Source organism: Candoia aspera, chromosome 8, assembly GCF_035149785.1.
Source record: "Candoia aspera isolate rCanAsp1 chromosome 8, rCanAsp1.hap2, whole genome shotgun sequence".
NCBI classification, from domain to species: domain Eukaryota; kingdom Metazoa; phylum Chordata; class Lepidosauria; order Squamata; family Boidae; genus Candoia; species Candoia aspera.
In genome coordinates this window covers 77318591-77330830 of record NC_086160.1, presented here as the reverse complement: position 1 = coordinate 77330830, position 12240 = coordinate 77318591, and positions in this window count along the sequence as shown.

Below are 12240 nucleotides of genomic sequence, written 5' to 3'. Positions count from 1 at the left end.
GCCAGTCGTCTGAAACATCTGTGTTTGTGCAGTTTTGGGAACATTTTTGCTGCACTCAAAAGTTGCCTTGGGGTCACCTTCCAGATACTAGGGAAGGAGTAGGAAGGTGAAGCATTTAGGGCAGGATGCAGCTCAAGGGCTCCAAGCAGCCAACATGGCCTGGATGATTTGAAGTTCAGCTCTTAGCTGGCCACCCGTTGGATCTTCTCTCAGTTTGGGAAGCAGATCTGAAACACAGGCTGGGCGATCCTATTTAAAGAGGAGGTGATGGTCCTTTCTCAGGTATTTAGAAGCATATCAGGCAAAGGGTGGAATGGACTTGATGGAGCTCTGTATCGTTTTTGTACACTGTCCAGAGCCATATGGTTGGAGTTGGGTAGCTATATAAATGTTTTAGTGAATAAATAATGGTGCAAGACATGAGGGAAGTAGACAATTAAGAAAACGCTTTCTGAATGATGGAACTTGGAGAGTTACCCAGGGAAACCGATTGGCACCAGCCACAATGCAGACCAGTGGAAGGATGACTTCCCAAAATACATTGGGATGTCCATTGCTACAAATACCTTGTTAGAAGGACCACTGCCTAGCTCCCTCTGAATGCTCCCAAAGCAGGTGGTTATTTTCGGCCTTCACCGAGATGCCTAGAACTGCCTGCCCTAAGTTCTGAGGAAGGCCACACACTTCTTCAGGGATACAGTGGTCTGAAAGCAAGTGGAAAGCTCCTTTGTGGCATACCCATTTACACAGGAACTTACATCCCACTTCAGATGAAATGCCCTTAACAAGAACTTTACTGGCAGTTCTGCAAATGGCAATGAAAGCTGGGTCCAAATCTTCTACTTGTAAAGCCCTTTTAAAGGGGTCCTCTGAGTGGAATGCAGGGCCCGGAGGGGGCCAGTTAAGGGTCTCGTGGAAAGGTTCTCCCTTACTCTCATGAAAGGAGGAGCTATTGTACTGGGGACAGACAAAAGGACCTTGATGCCCAGCAGGGATGTCCACTGGCAGCAGGGGGCATCAAGGTCCATTTGTCTGTCCCCAGTACAATAGGGACATCCACTGGGGAGGGGTCAGTAGTAAAAAAGTCAAGATGGCAGCCATAGCCATGTAATCAAAGGCCCACCCCTTTTTAAAATCTGCACAGCGACACACATACATGAGGAGTGGGGTTTCGATAGTATGGGTGTGTCTGCCATCTTGACTTTTTTGACCTGCTCCCTGCAGACAACCCATTGCTCAGTTTTTAATATGTATCCTTTCAGGCATTTCAAATTACACTATAACCTGACCTGGGATCATTTCTAGGAAGGTGCCGGCACACCCTAAAATAAACAAATCCCTCTCCGTGTAGTCACCGTGCAGTTTGTGAATAGGCTGCAAAAGAACCGGTGAGGGACGTTCACCTAAAAATGTGACCTGACTGCGTTTTCTCCACATCTCTAAGCCTAGTTCAGGCCCTACAGCCTCTGCCTGGGATCTTTCACAGTTCCTGCAAATCAACGAAGGCGATGTGGACCTCAGGTGAGGCAAGGTGCTTTCCTCTTGTGAGAGGTAAAGATTTTAATGTGTAAATAAGTTCAAGCTACTGAGCAAAAGCAACGCCATGTTAAATACTTAAACCAACACGAAGTCAGGAGGAGATAGTGGGGAAAACTCATCAAATGATAAGGGCTAAACTCATCACTTATCATGGCAATGGCTAAACTCATCAGGGCAACGGCTAAACACATCACCTAATACGATAATGGTTTAAAACAAAGGCGGCCGGAAGATTGTAAGTCTGAGAGTACCCGGCCAATGGGGAAACGGATAAAGAGGAGCGACGGGACAGGAAAATGTATAAAAATAAACTTGAAATATTGTATGGTGTGGCTTTTCTTTTGGACACGTTGCATCGTGCTCCTGGAAAGTCCACCACGCTTTGCAAACCGTAGAAGCTCAGAGAGAGAGCGAAATGAAGTATTTTTCTATTTCTAAACTCAAAGACTGTTGGAGTCTAATTTGTTTCGAGTTTTGTCGCTAACACTCTGCTCCTCATTATCTACTTTCCAAGGAAACCTCCATTCTTTGTATGCATATTCTCTTGGCCAAGTTATGAGACATAAAACCAAAACAGAATCCTAGAACCCTAGGCCATATGAGCATTAGCAGTTTATAGTGTCTTCTAGACTCATCCATCCATGTTGTGCCAACAGAACAGTAATTGGGACAGGCACTATCACCTGAAAGATGACCGGGTGACGCTACAAAGATGGTAAAAGTCACTGAATTTGGGTCATTTCAGCTTAGTGCAGGAATCTCCTCTATTTCAGCTCATCCAATAGAGGAGATCCCCCCACTTTTGGGGGTAATGGGTTCCAAAGTCAAAGCTTTTCCTGACCTTCAGTTGGAATCTTCCTCCTTGTCACTTAAGAGCCTTAATCCATGCCCTGCCCCTGGAATGAGAGGGAACAGTTATTCTTTATTTATTTATTTGTTATTCAAATTTTGCTACCGCCCATCTCCCCCAAAAGAGGGACTCTGGGCAGTTTACAGTTCCCAACCTCCTCCTTTGTGACTTTCTTCTAGACCAGCGTTTCTCCACCTTGGCAGCTTGAAGATACATGGACTTCAACCTCATGCTGGCTGGGGAATTCTGGGAGTGGAAGTCCCCATCTCTTCAAGTTGCCAAGGTTGAGAAACGCTGCTCTAGACATTGGAAGGGTGCTCTCATATTTCCTTTCAGCTGTGTTTTCTCAAGGCTAACCATGCCCATCGACTTCAGCCTCTCTTCTAGACCCCCAGTCTTCTCCATTGCCCATCCCTGGACCTATCCCAGCAGTTCCGAATCCTTCATAAAGGCTGGTGCCCAGAACAGGACATAGCATTTGAGAGGGGGGGGGGGGGTCAGAACAGAAGGAAATAGAATGATTACAGACTTCTGTGACTGTCTCCAGCAATGACTAAAAATTTAGTTTATAAGAATGGAAGTTGTTTAGACTGAACCCCCAATTTTTGCTGGTAAGGCTGTGGCTCATCTCTATTTTTGAAATGTTCCTAATCTGCCCGTCCTAGTATGCTCTTTGGTTTTTCCTGTGGGAGATCTCTGTCACAAAACAGCATAATGATGAAAGGGCTAAAGCAATCAGAAGATGGAAATCATTATTGACATATATATTCCCAACATTCTGGATGCATTTTGCACATCTTTATTCTTCCCTTGGGAAAACTCTGCTTCTCATATTCAGTTCTTGAGATTTGAGGACCCCTCAACCTAATGTTTCTTCTTTTTCCCAAGTTGTGTTTCTTTGTTTCCAAGAATTGCTATGTGGCTATTCAGAGACTGGATTCCCATAATTTGCTAAATGCTAAACCCTTGTTAACAAAACACAATTATTTGTGCTCACATGATATATGGTGCCCAAACATATAAACTATATTTTTCCTTGACATGTTTGCCTGGTTCACAGAATATGCTAACCCAAGGACTGGTTTCTACACTGAATTGCAAACTACCAATCCCATTTTTGCCTAGTCTAGTGTGCTATCTGAATCCAACCAGTGGGTGCTTTTCAGCATGCAGCTTCCCCACTGATGGGATAAAACTTTACTGAACTTATCACTTACACTGTAGTTTTTATAAACTTACGGTACGATATGGTTGTTTTTACACTGTTGATTTTTCAAATTGTAAAATTTTATATTGTAAATTGCCAGGAGTCAGCTAAAGCTGGTGGTATAAATAAATAAATAGTCTAAGAACTTATCAATACCCAACATTATCATTAGCAGGGAATGTTATGTGTAGCTTGGGTACAGCTAAGACTGGTATCCTGGTCCACACCTATTCTGTCTTACTAAAACCATTTTGTGAAACCCTTGATTGATGAAAAGCATAATGGGTAATGGTGGTCAATATCTACAGCTGTATGTGGTGATGACGATGGCATATGGAAGATTGCAAACGTTAACGAGTATTACTTCACCTAACTACGTGGTCACTAGGAGTCGAAAATGATTTGACGGCATGAATGAATGTATGAATGAAATATGCGTGTGTGTGTAAGGGAAAGGGGAAAGATGCAATAGATCTGAATGAAGGTGGTCTGTCTTGCAAAACTGTGCTGATTGCATAGAAGTGAAGGTGTATGTTTAATTATGAACGAAAGGGCTAACATACACACCAGAAAATATTAATTGGTGCTGTCGAGGTTGTTTAGGGCATGTATGAAATCAGGAATCCATGGATGGTGATAGTTGCATGTTAAACTTCAGTTAGAGGTGATAATGGAAGCATCAGAGAGGGATTTGGAGGAAACCTGTGCAACCTTTGGAATGGACGTGATCCAGAGTAAAAATAATTATCCTAGGTGACGTGAGGGATGGATGGCAATGAAAGAAGAGGGTAAGGAAAGAGTGCTTGGTCCATTTGAAGTCTCAAGAATAAATGAGAAGGGTGATTATTTGAGAAGTGACTTATTAGAGAAAAGGTCTGTTTCAAATACATGGTTTAAGTACGTTTGCTCATAGGCATACGTGGCAAAGGAATTCATACAGGTCCAGGAGCGTGACTAATATGATGGAAGGCTGATCAAATTAGTGAAGGGTATAAGGAAAGGTTCTGAATGTGCCACAGACCATTATCTGGCACCCTCAGGAGCGGATCGTGGAAAAATAATGGAGGTGGAAGAAAAAGAAAGAAGTGCTGGTAAACCTCTACAAGAAGAGAAAGTACAAGGCCACAGGAAAAACAGTTAGAAGGCAGACTGGTTTCCTAGCAGGATGAGTGGGAAGCAGACGTAGGAGAGGAAGATGAGGAAAGTGCTTCAAAGAGAAAGAAAAGAGTTATGTTAACAGTATCACAGGAGACTACGGAGTTAAGCCGATGGAAAGTATGAAAAAGAAGGATTGGTGGAATGGTCATGTGAAAGAGGCTGTTAGGACTTGGGGGTGAGGGGGAAGACGCGTAGTGGAGAATGAGCGCTACCAAAAATGAGGCTGTGGGGAAGATGGTTGTACAATCCCTGGGAAGCAAAAGCGATAGTCCCAGAGAATATGGTCATGAGAACGAAGGACCGTTAAGATCAAATGAAGCAGAGAAAGTGCAGAGTGATTTTGGTGGAAATTGCAAAAAAAAAAAGGTTTGGGAAGAAGGCTACCCAGGGAGCCACCAGCAGAGCAAATGGAATTAAAAATAACAGGGATGACCTAGTTTGGGACGAAACTACACCGAGGAAATGTTTGAAGGAGTAGTTTGCAGATTTGTGTAGGAATGATAGTGGTAGGTCGAACAGTGGAACAGAAATGAAGGCTAAAACGTTTGTGTCCACGAAAAAAACAACGGATGAAAAGCTTGTCACAAATGCTGTGAGCATGTTGAAAAATGGTCAGGCTGCAGGAGCAGAAATGTTACAGTACGGATCTGTTTCCTTATGAGTCGCTGTAAAACTTGTTTAAGGTGTATAGGAAGATGCCTTAAACATAACGAAAGAATGCTTTTATTGTTCTCTTATAGCAAAGGGAAAAGTTGTATCTACAGGACTGAAAAGGTGCCAAAGGGGAGCAGGAGTGAAGCCTGGGAAGGGAGTTTGGTTTTATGCTGGGCAGGGGTGTGCAGACTAGCCTTCTGCTCTTCAGCAGGTCATTCAGAAATACATGAAGATGAGAAAGAAAAGTTTTCACATGTTTGCCGGTTTAGAAAAAGTAAATAGGCTTGAGCTAGGGAAAGTTGTGCAGTTGTGCTGTAGGGATGAAGGTTGGCTGTTGAACACAGTGAGTGGTGTATGAAGGAGCAAAAGCATGTGGGACAGTAAATGGAAAGCTTAACAAATGGTTCTGCATTGAGCAATGAGTAAGGTCAAGGTGTGTGATTCCCCTTTTACTGATTATTGTATTTATGGTTAAATTTAAAATAAATGCTTGCAGCAACAGTAGAGATGTCTTGGTTGGGGGAATATACATGCATTTTTGTATGCAGATGATGCAGGTTGTTGTCCAAGAACTCAAATAATTTGCAGTGATTGTTAGATAGACTGTATGATGCAACAAAAGGTATGGCTCAAAAAATTAAAGCATCAAAGAACAAGATGGTTGCATTGGGAAAACCTAGAGTAAATACATGAATTTGGATATCTTGATAGAACGTTTACTAAAGATGGAGGGGGGGAAGTATGGAGAAATTTCTTGTAGAAATGTAGCATGTGATTTTTTGTGAGGAATGAATATTTATTGAAAGAAGCAAAAGTGACCACATCGAAGAGGGTGCTTCTGCCCACTTTATTATATGGAGAGTTGGGTGGGTCAGGAGAAACATGCAAGGGGTCAAACGCAGTGGGAGCGGTGCACTTGCGAAGTGTGTTTGGTAGCACCAGAAGAGATGAAGTCAAGAACGGAAGGGTGTTGACTGAGCGTGGACTGAATATGCAAGTCGGTGACCAGGAGGAAAGAAATGCGTTGCAGGAGTTGGTCATATAAACAGAATGAAGGAGGCCTGAGTCACGCAACAAACAAACGAAAGAACAGTGAATGAGGAGAGAGGAAGGGAAGGCTGAGGAAGTCATAGCTGAACTGAATGGAAGAGATCTTCAAAAATAAATAGCCAGGAAATTTAAAGAACAAAAGGCAATGCATGAATGTATGGAAGTTATGGGATCAAGGATGGTTGCAAGAACCAAAAGGCATGAAGAGGTAGAGTGAATGCTGTTGATATAAACTAGATTTATCTTTCCTTTTTTCTTATCCCAACATTTAATTTCTTCAATCTACTGTACTATTTTTATTCCTTTTCTGCACTTTTTCTTACCCTGAAAACAAATAGTGTGATTGATATGTGCGACTGTATCACACAAACACATTCAGTTGCACCAGGTCCTTCTGCAGTTAATTAGAAAAAAACAGTAATGCAAAATCCTTTGATTCAGAGGTTGGAAGAAAGTGGAAATTCTCCACAATACCAAATCTCTGTTTGAGATGCTTAAGGAATTTGATCTCCATTAATTTTGATGCAAACCCAATCATAAATTTCAGGATCAAAACTTGATTATTTGCTGAAATTTGCTCTTCTCAGTTATTCCAACACTGCATTCAGCTTTACAAAACATATACTAAACTGCATTTAAAATGAGCTTTGCAAGAACATATGCTCAAAAACCATATTTTTGTAAGAAAATACATTTTTTCAATACATATTTAAGTGTAATTTTATATGAAGATTTGATTAATGTGGTGCAGAAACAAGATGGAATGGATTTATATCAGCAATAAAGGAGAATGACGTGGCCTAAAACAGATGGCAAACTCGAATGGAAAGGAATCACAACCTTAAAAAAAAGGGAGGGAGACTCCATATGCTGTTGAAAAAAATATCATTATTCTATGACCCAATGCATTTCTGACTAAATTAGTCTGTTTTGGAGGATAGTGCCTCTGTAACTCCAGCTTATATAGCTTTCCAAGTGGAAAGATTCCCACAAAATTTATTGTTTAAAATAAAATTGGATCAGTATTTGGTAAGCCACAAGTTGACTGATTCAAGTTAGATGCCTCATCCAGATGCCTTAATATTCATTTCTGTATATACAAAAGAAATGGGCTTTAAAAGTTGCAGCAGAAGGACCTTGGACTAAGCAGTGGGGATGGTCTGGATGGATGGTCTTCCATCCCTACAGATTGGCTGGGTTGTTGTTTTTTTTTGAGGATGCAGTTACTTCCATGACACACATATTTGGGTTCAATACCTCATACATGTCTTGGTTTATATAATGAAGCACACCAAGAAAATTAGTGGCCACATCCTGAAAAACCAGGAAGTTACCAGTCAAGAAGGAGACAGGATGCTGACTTAGATGACTGGACCTTTCCATCACAGCAGTCCTGTCATTTGGTTTCTACATACGGTCGATAAGCCTCTCATCTTTCTGCTGGACTGCCAATACTTCTCCTGTCTTGAAGGCTTCCAATTCACGGCCTTCCCTGCCTATGAGTTAATGAGTTCCAGGGCCGCAACTGGGGGGGAGGGGCAAGCAGGGCATGTGCCCCGGGCGCTGCGCTGGGGGGGGGTGTGTGCCAAAATGAGCACTGGGGGGGGCACCAAAATGGGCACGGAATCCATGTTTTCCCCAGGTGACACAGACCCTAGTTGCGGCCCTGATTTGTTCTCCACCCGTCTTCAGGTCATCGGAAAACGATCCCAGCATAAAACGCTGGGTCCCCACAGCCAACCCCTGCCCTGACTCTAACCCCACTGCTCTGGCTTGCAGTTGGATGGCAGAGTCCTAATTTAGGGTGTGCAGGGCACATTAAGATGGCAGAGCGAAGGGCATCAAACTACCCCCACAGCAAAATACCACCTGAATACCAGAGCAGCTAAGGACACCTTTAAGCTGCCTGGGATGTGGGCTGGGGATGAATTGATGGCATGGCCAAGAAAAGATTTTGCCGGAGCCTTTCCTTCCATGATTGGATGCAAGTGGGGACAGGCCCTCGGCAGCCTTGAGAAAGTATAGCTCTTGAAGCTGCCCCAGAAGAGGGCCTACATCAACGGCCTCCTCCTCATTCTCCCTCTCTTCCTCCATTTTGGCTCTGCTGCACCAGGCACCAGCAGCAATAGACAGCTTGGGGTGCACCATCAACGTCACGAGGAGCATAGGCCTCAAAGCAGAACCTCTTCCCCTCTCTCTTCTTGATAATTCGCCATGGCAGCAGGTTCCTGAAAGAGGAATTTGCTCCCCAGTGAAGCTGCTGCAGAAAACGGGATGCTATATTGGCACTCAGAAGGTGAACGGGGCCCTCAGGCCCCCTTGGAAAGGGGACGGCCTATCCACCCTACAAGCATGAACTTCGCTGGGGTAGCTTAGGAGCCGGCCAACTTCCCTCGGATGCCCCTTTGCAGGCCCACCATCGTGCCTGCTAGAGAAAGCAAAGCAGATTGGCCGAGTTAGGGCTTTATGGTTTAGCTTCTGAGGAAATCATTGTGAAAGTTCTGCTTTCCTCCTGTATATAGGATGGAAAAATAATTATAGGTATGGCAGAAACAATTTTTAAAAAGTGATGTCAGTCCACTTAAAAAAACTCCACCCAAACGACCATCAAGAAATTGAGGAAAGACATTTGTGCCTCTCTGCTCACTCCTCCCCTATTAGTGTTGTGGGGGGGGGGGGGGGGGAGGGACCCTCCCTGCCGTTTCTTGGAACAGGAGGAAACATCTTCAGTGCAGCTTTTAAGCTGATCTAGATTTTTCTGGGCTTGGAAGCTGATGGCCAATGAGAGGTTCAAAGAACTTCTCATACAGAACTACTTCTCTACGGTTCTCAGCCACTGTCATGGTCCCTCTGGGGGCTTCCTAGTGGCGATGGGCACTAAGAGCACCCATCCCTGGAAACAAGCTAAAAAAAGAAGTCCCTTCAGTTGCTTGCATTCTGCTACCAGCTGAGCAGGACCTTCGGAACATCCAAAAAGAAGGAGGCCGCCCAACCGCTCCCTCCCTCCCTCTCTCTCTGGATTGACAGAGGACTCTTTCCAGGTACTTGTGGACTCCAGGTGGATCAGGGAGCAAATTCTGTTTTGCTTTTTTAAAATCCTGAACTCTCTGCGGTGATTTGTGGCCACTCCTGGCAGTGGTTTCTAGCAGCAAAGCCAGGGCAGGGGTGGGAGGAGCAAAATGTTTTAAAATTGTCTGCCAAAAGTATTAATCCAGGCTTTTTGGAACACCCAGAAATGTGCTAGTTAGACTTTTGGTCTGAGGTTCACATCAGCCAGCTGAGATCAGCTGCTGCCATCTTAACTTCCTTCCCTGCCTTTTTCAACAATTTTCAAGCCTGGGGGAACAACTCCTTCCTATCCATCCCGTGAGCCCCTTACATACCTCCTTCCTCCTGAAGAAAGATGCGTCTTGGAAGAGCACAGTCCAGTGGCATCTTGTTGGCGGTTGTTCTCCTTGGCCTGATGAGAAACCCAAAGAGTAACGTTTAATTTGAATTTTAATGGCAACATTCCCTGCACACCTTAACATTTTGGAAGACACCTTAGGCCAGTCTTTCTCAACCTTAGCAACTTTAAGATGTCTGGACTTCATGGCTGGCTGGGGAATTCTGGGAGTTGAAGTCCAGACATCTTAAAGTTGCTAAGGTTGAGAAAGACTGCCTTAGGCTCTAATACACACCAGAAGCATACACGGCTTCTTCCAAGCTCCACCGAGCAACAGCTCTGGAACACAGACAGTTCTTAATTGTAGTCCACTGCTATTTTGGGCTGGCAAGACTGAATAAAGAGTGGAAGAGGCCAATAAGCCACAATGTTTGCTATTGTCACCTCAAAATGGAGCAGCCAGCTGCAGCTCAGAAAATCCTGCACTGTGATCAGATATGACAATGCTTGTTAGGTTCTGGAAGGAAGAGTGGAACTGGAAAAAGATGGGCCTGGATTATTGGCTGAGGAGGATCCTCCATAGAACCACGCGTAGAAAAGCCGATGAGAGAATGTGCAGATGGTTGGAAAGCTATGGAGCTGCAAAAGACAATATCTGAGGCCTAAGTCAAGAGAAGAAGAAACCACTAGATGAAAGAAGCATGAACGGCTGGAATACCTCCATGTTTTGGAAGGATGTTATCTATTCCCACCCTGTCCTCACCAACATCTAGACACTTAGCAAGCTCTCGGCCTTATCTAGTTCCCGGTGTATGAAATGCAGTAAAGCATACTAAGTAGGTTCAGTTCCTACCACCTCAGCCTCAGAAAGGAATCCAGGGTGGCAGAGCTAGAAAGTGGCCCACCCCTTCTCTCCTGTATCCAGGTTGCCATTTGGGGCCACTTTCAGTGGTGATGCCACGTGACATAATGCCTTGCATTGCAAAGGTCCTCTGCTCCATCGGTGGTAACTCTGCATAGGGCTGGGAAAGACTTGTGCTTGCAATCCTAGAAGTCCACCATCACTTGGTGGCAAGATCAAAGGGTCTTGGGTGTCCTCAAAGTCTAAAACGTGTAGTCTAGCTACTGTAGGTCCATTTTGTGGAAAGCAGTGGGAGTAGCTCTCCCAATAGATTGGGAAGTTAGCAACCTGTTGGAGGATAGGCAAGCCAGAGCAGTGGACTGATTTGGCCTAAGGGAGGTTCTGTCACCCTCTGAAGTAGACCAGATCAGGAAAGAGACTCCTCAAGAAGTCCAGAACTACAATTTATTGGGATAGGCTATAACGGATTAATAGCAATTTCTGAATATTTGTTTCAAGGCTGTCTTTTCTGGCTCTCTACTGGTTCCTTTGATTCTTTTGTATCCTGCCTTCAGCTAAATCTTCAAAATCCCATGATCAAGAAAACAGTACAGGTAACCCTTGTTTAGTGACCACAATTGGGGCCAGCAACTTGGTTGTTAAGTGAAGTGGTTACTAAGTGAAACTGTAACTGTGCTTATGATCTTACTTCAGCTTTCCCTTGCTTTACAGACCTGTGAAGGTCATAAATGCAAGGATTGCTCACAAAGTTACTTTTTCATCACTGTTGCAATTGTGAACAGTTGCTAAATGAGTCATCACTAAACAAGGACTACCTGTAATTGCAAAACAATAATAATAACAACAACAACTAAAAATCAAAGAATTAGTTGGGAAAGTCAAAGACTAAATGAAAGAAATTGAAAGGATACATTTGCCAAAATTGAATCAAATTAACGAGAAGACTTTGGCTAAAACAGTGAAGAATATTATTGAAGCTGTTAAAATTATTCCAACTGAAACATTGAGCCAAATGAACCAGCTGATGTATGCTGTAGCCTATGTAATCATTGAAGAATTGGGGCTTAAAATACAAAGGAATGAAGTCATTAAGAAAGGAAAACCTAAATGGAAAATGCGCTTGGAATTGAAGATAAAGAAAATTTGCATAGATTTGAGCAATTTGAAGAATTTGAGGCAAGGAAACTTGAAGAATAAGAAAATCAAACTAGTCTGTGTGTGAAGTACAACCTGGAGAGTAAAGGAATTGCAGAGGCTCCAAAACAATTGAAACAAAGAGTCACGGCTATTGCAGAGGAGATCAAGTGGCATGACAATCAAATAACAATTCCAGCAGAATTTGCAGTTTAGAGCAAATCAGCATCAATTCTCCAAAACCCTGGAAAACCACAAGCCTGACAAAGAAGAGGTCCTAAAATTTTGGAAAAGTTTGTGGGAAAACAACAGGCGTCACAATAGGAATGCAAGATGGATCCAGCAAGCTGAAAACACAGTGAAAGGACTCAGTATGGAAGATGTTAGGATAACTGAGGAAA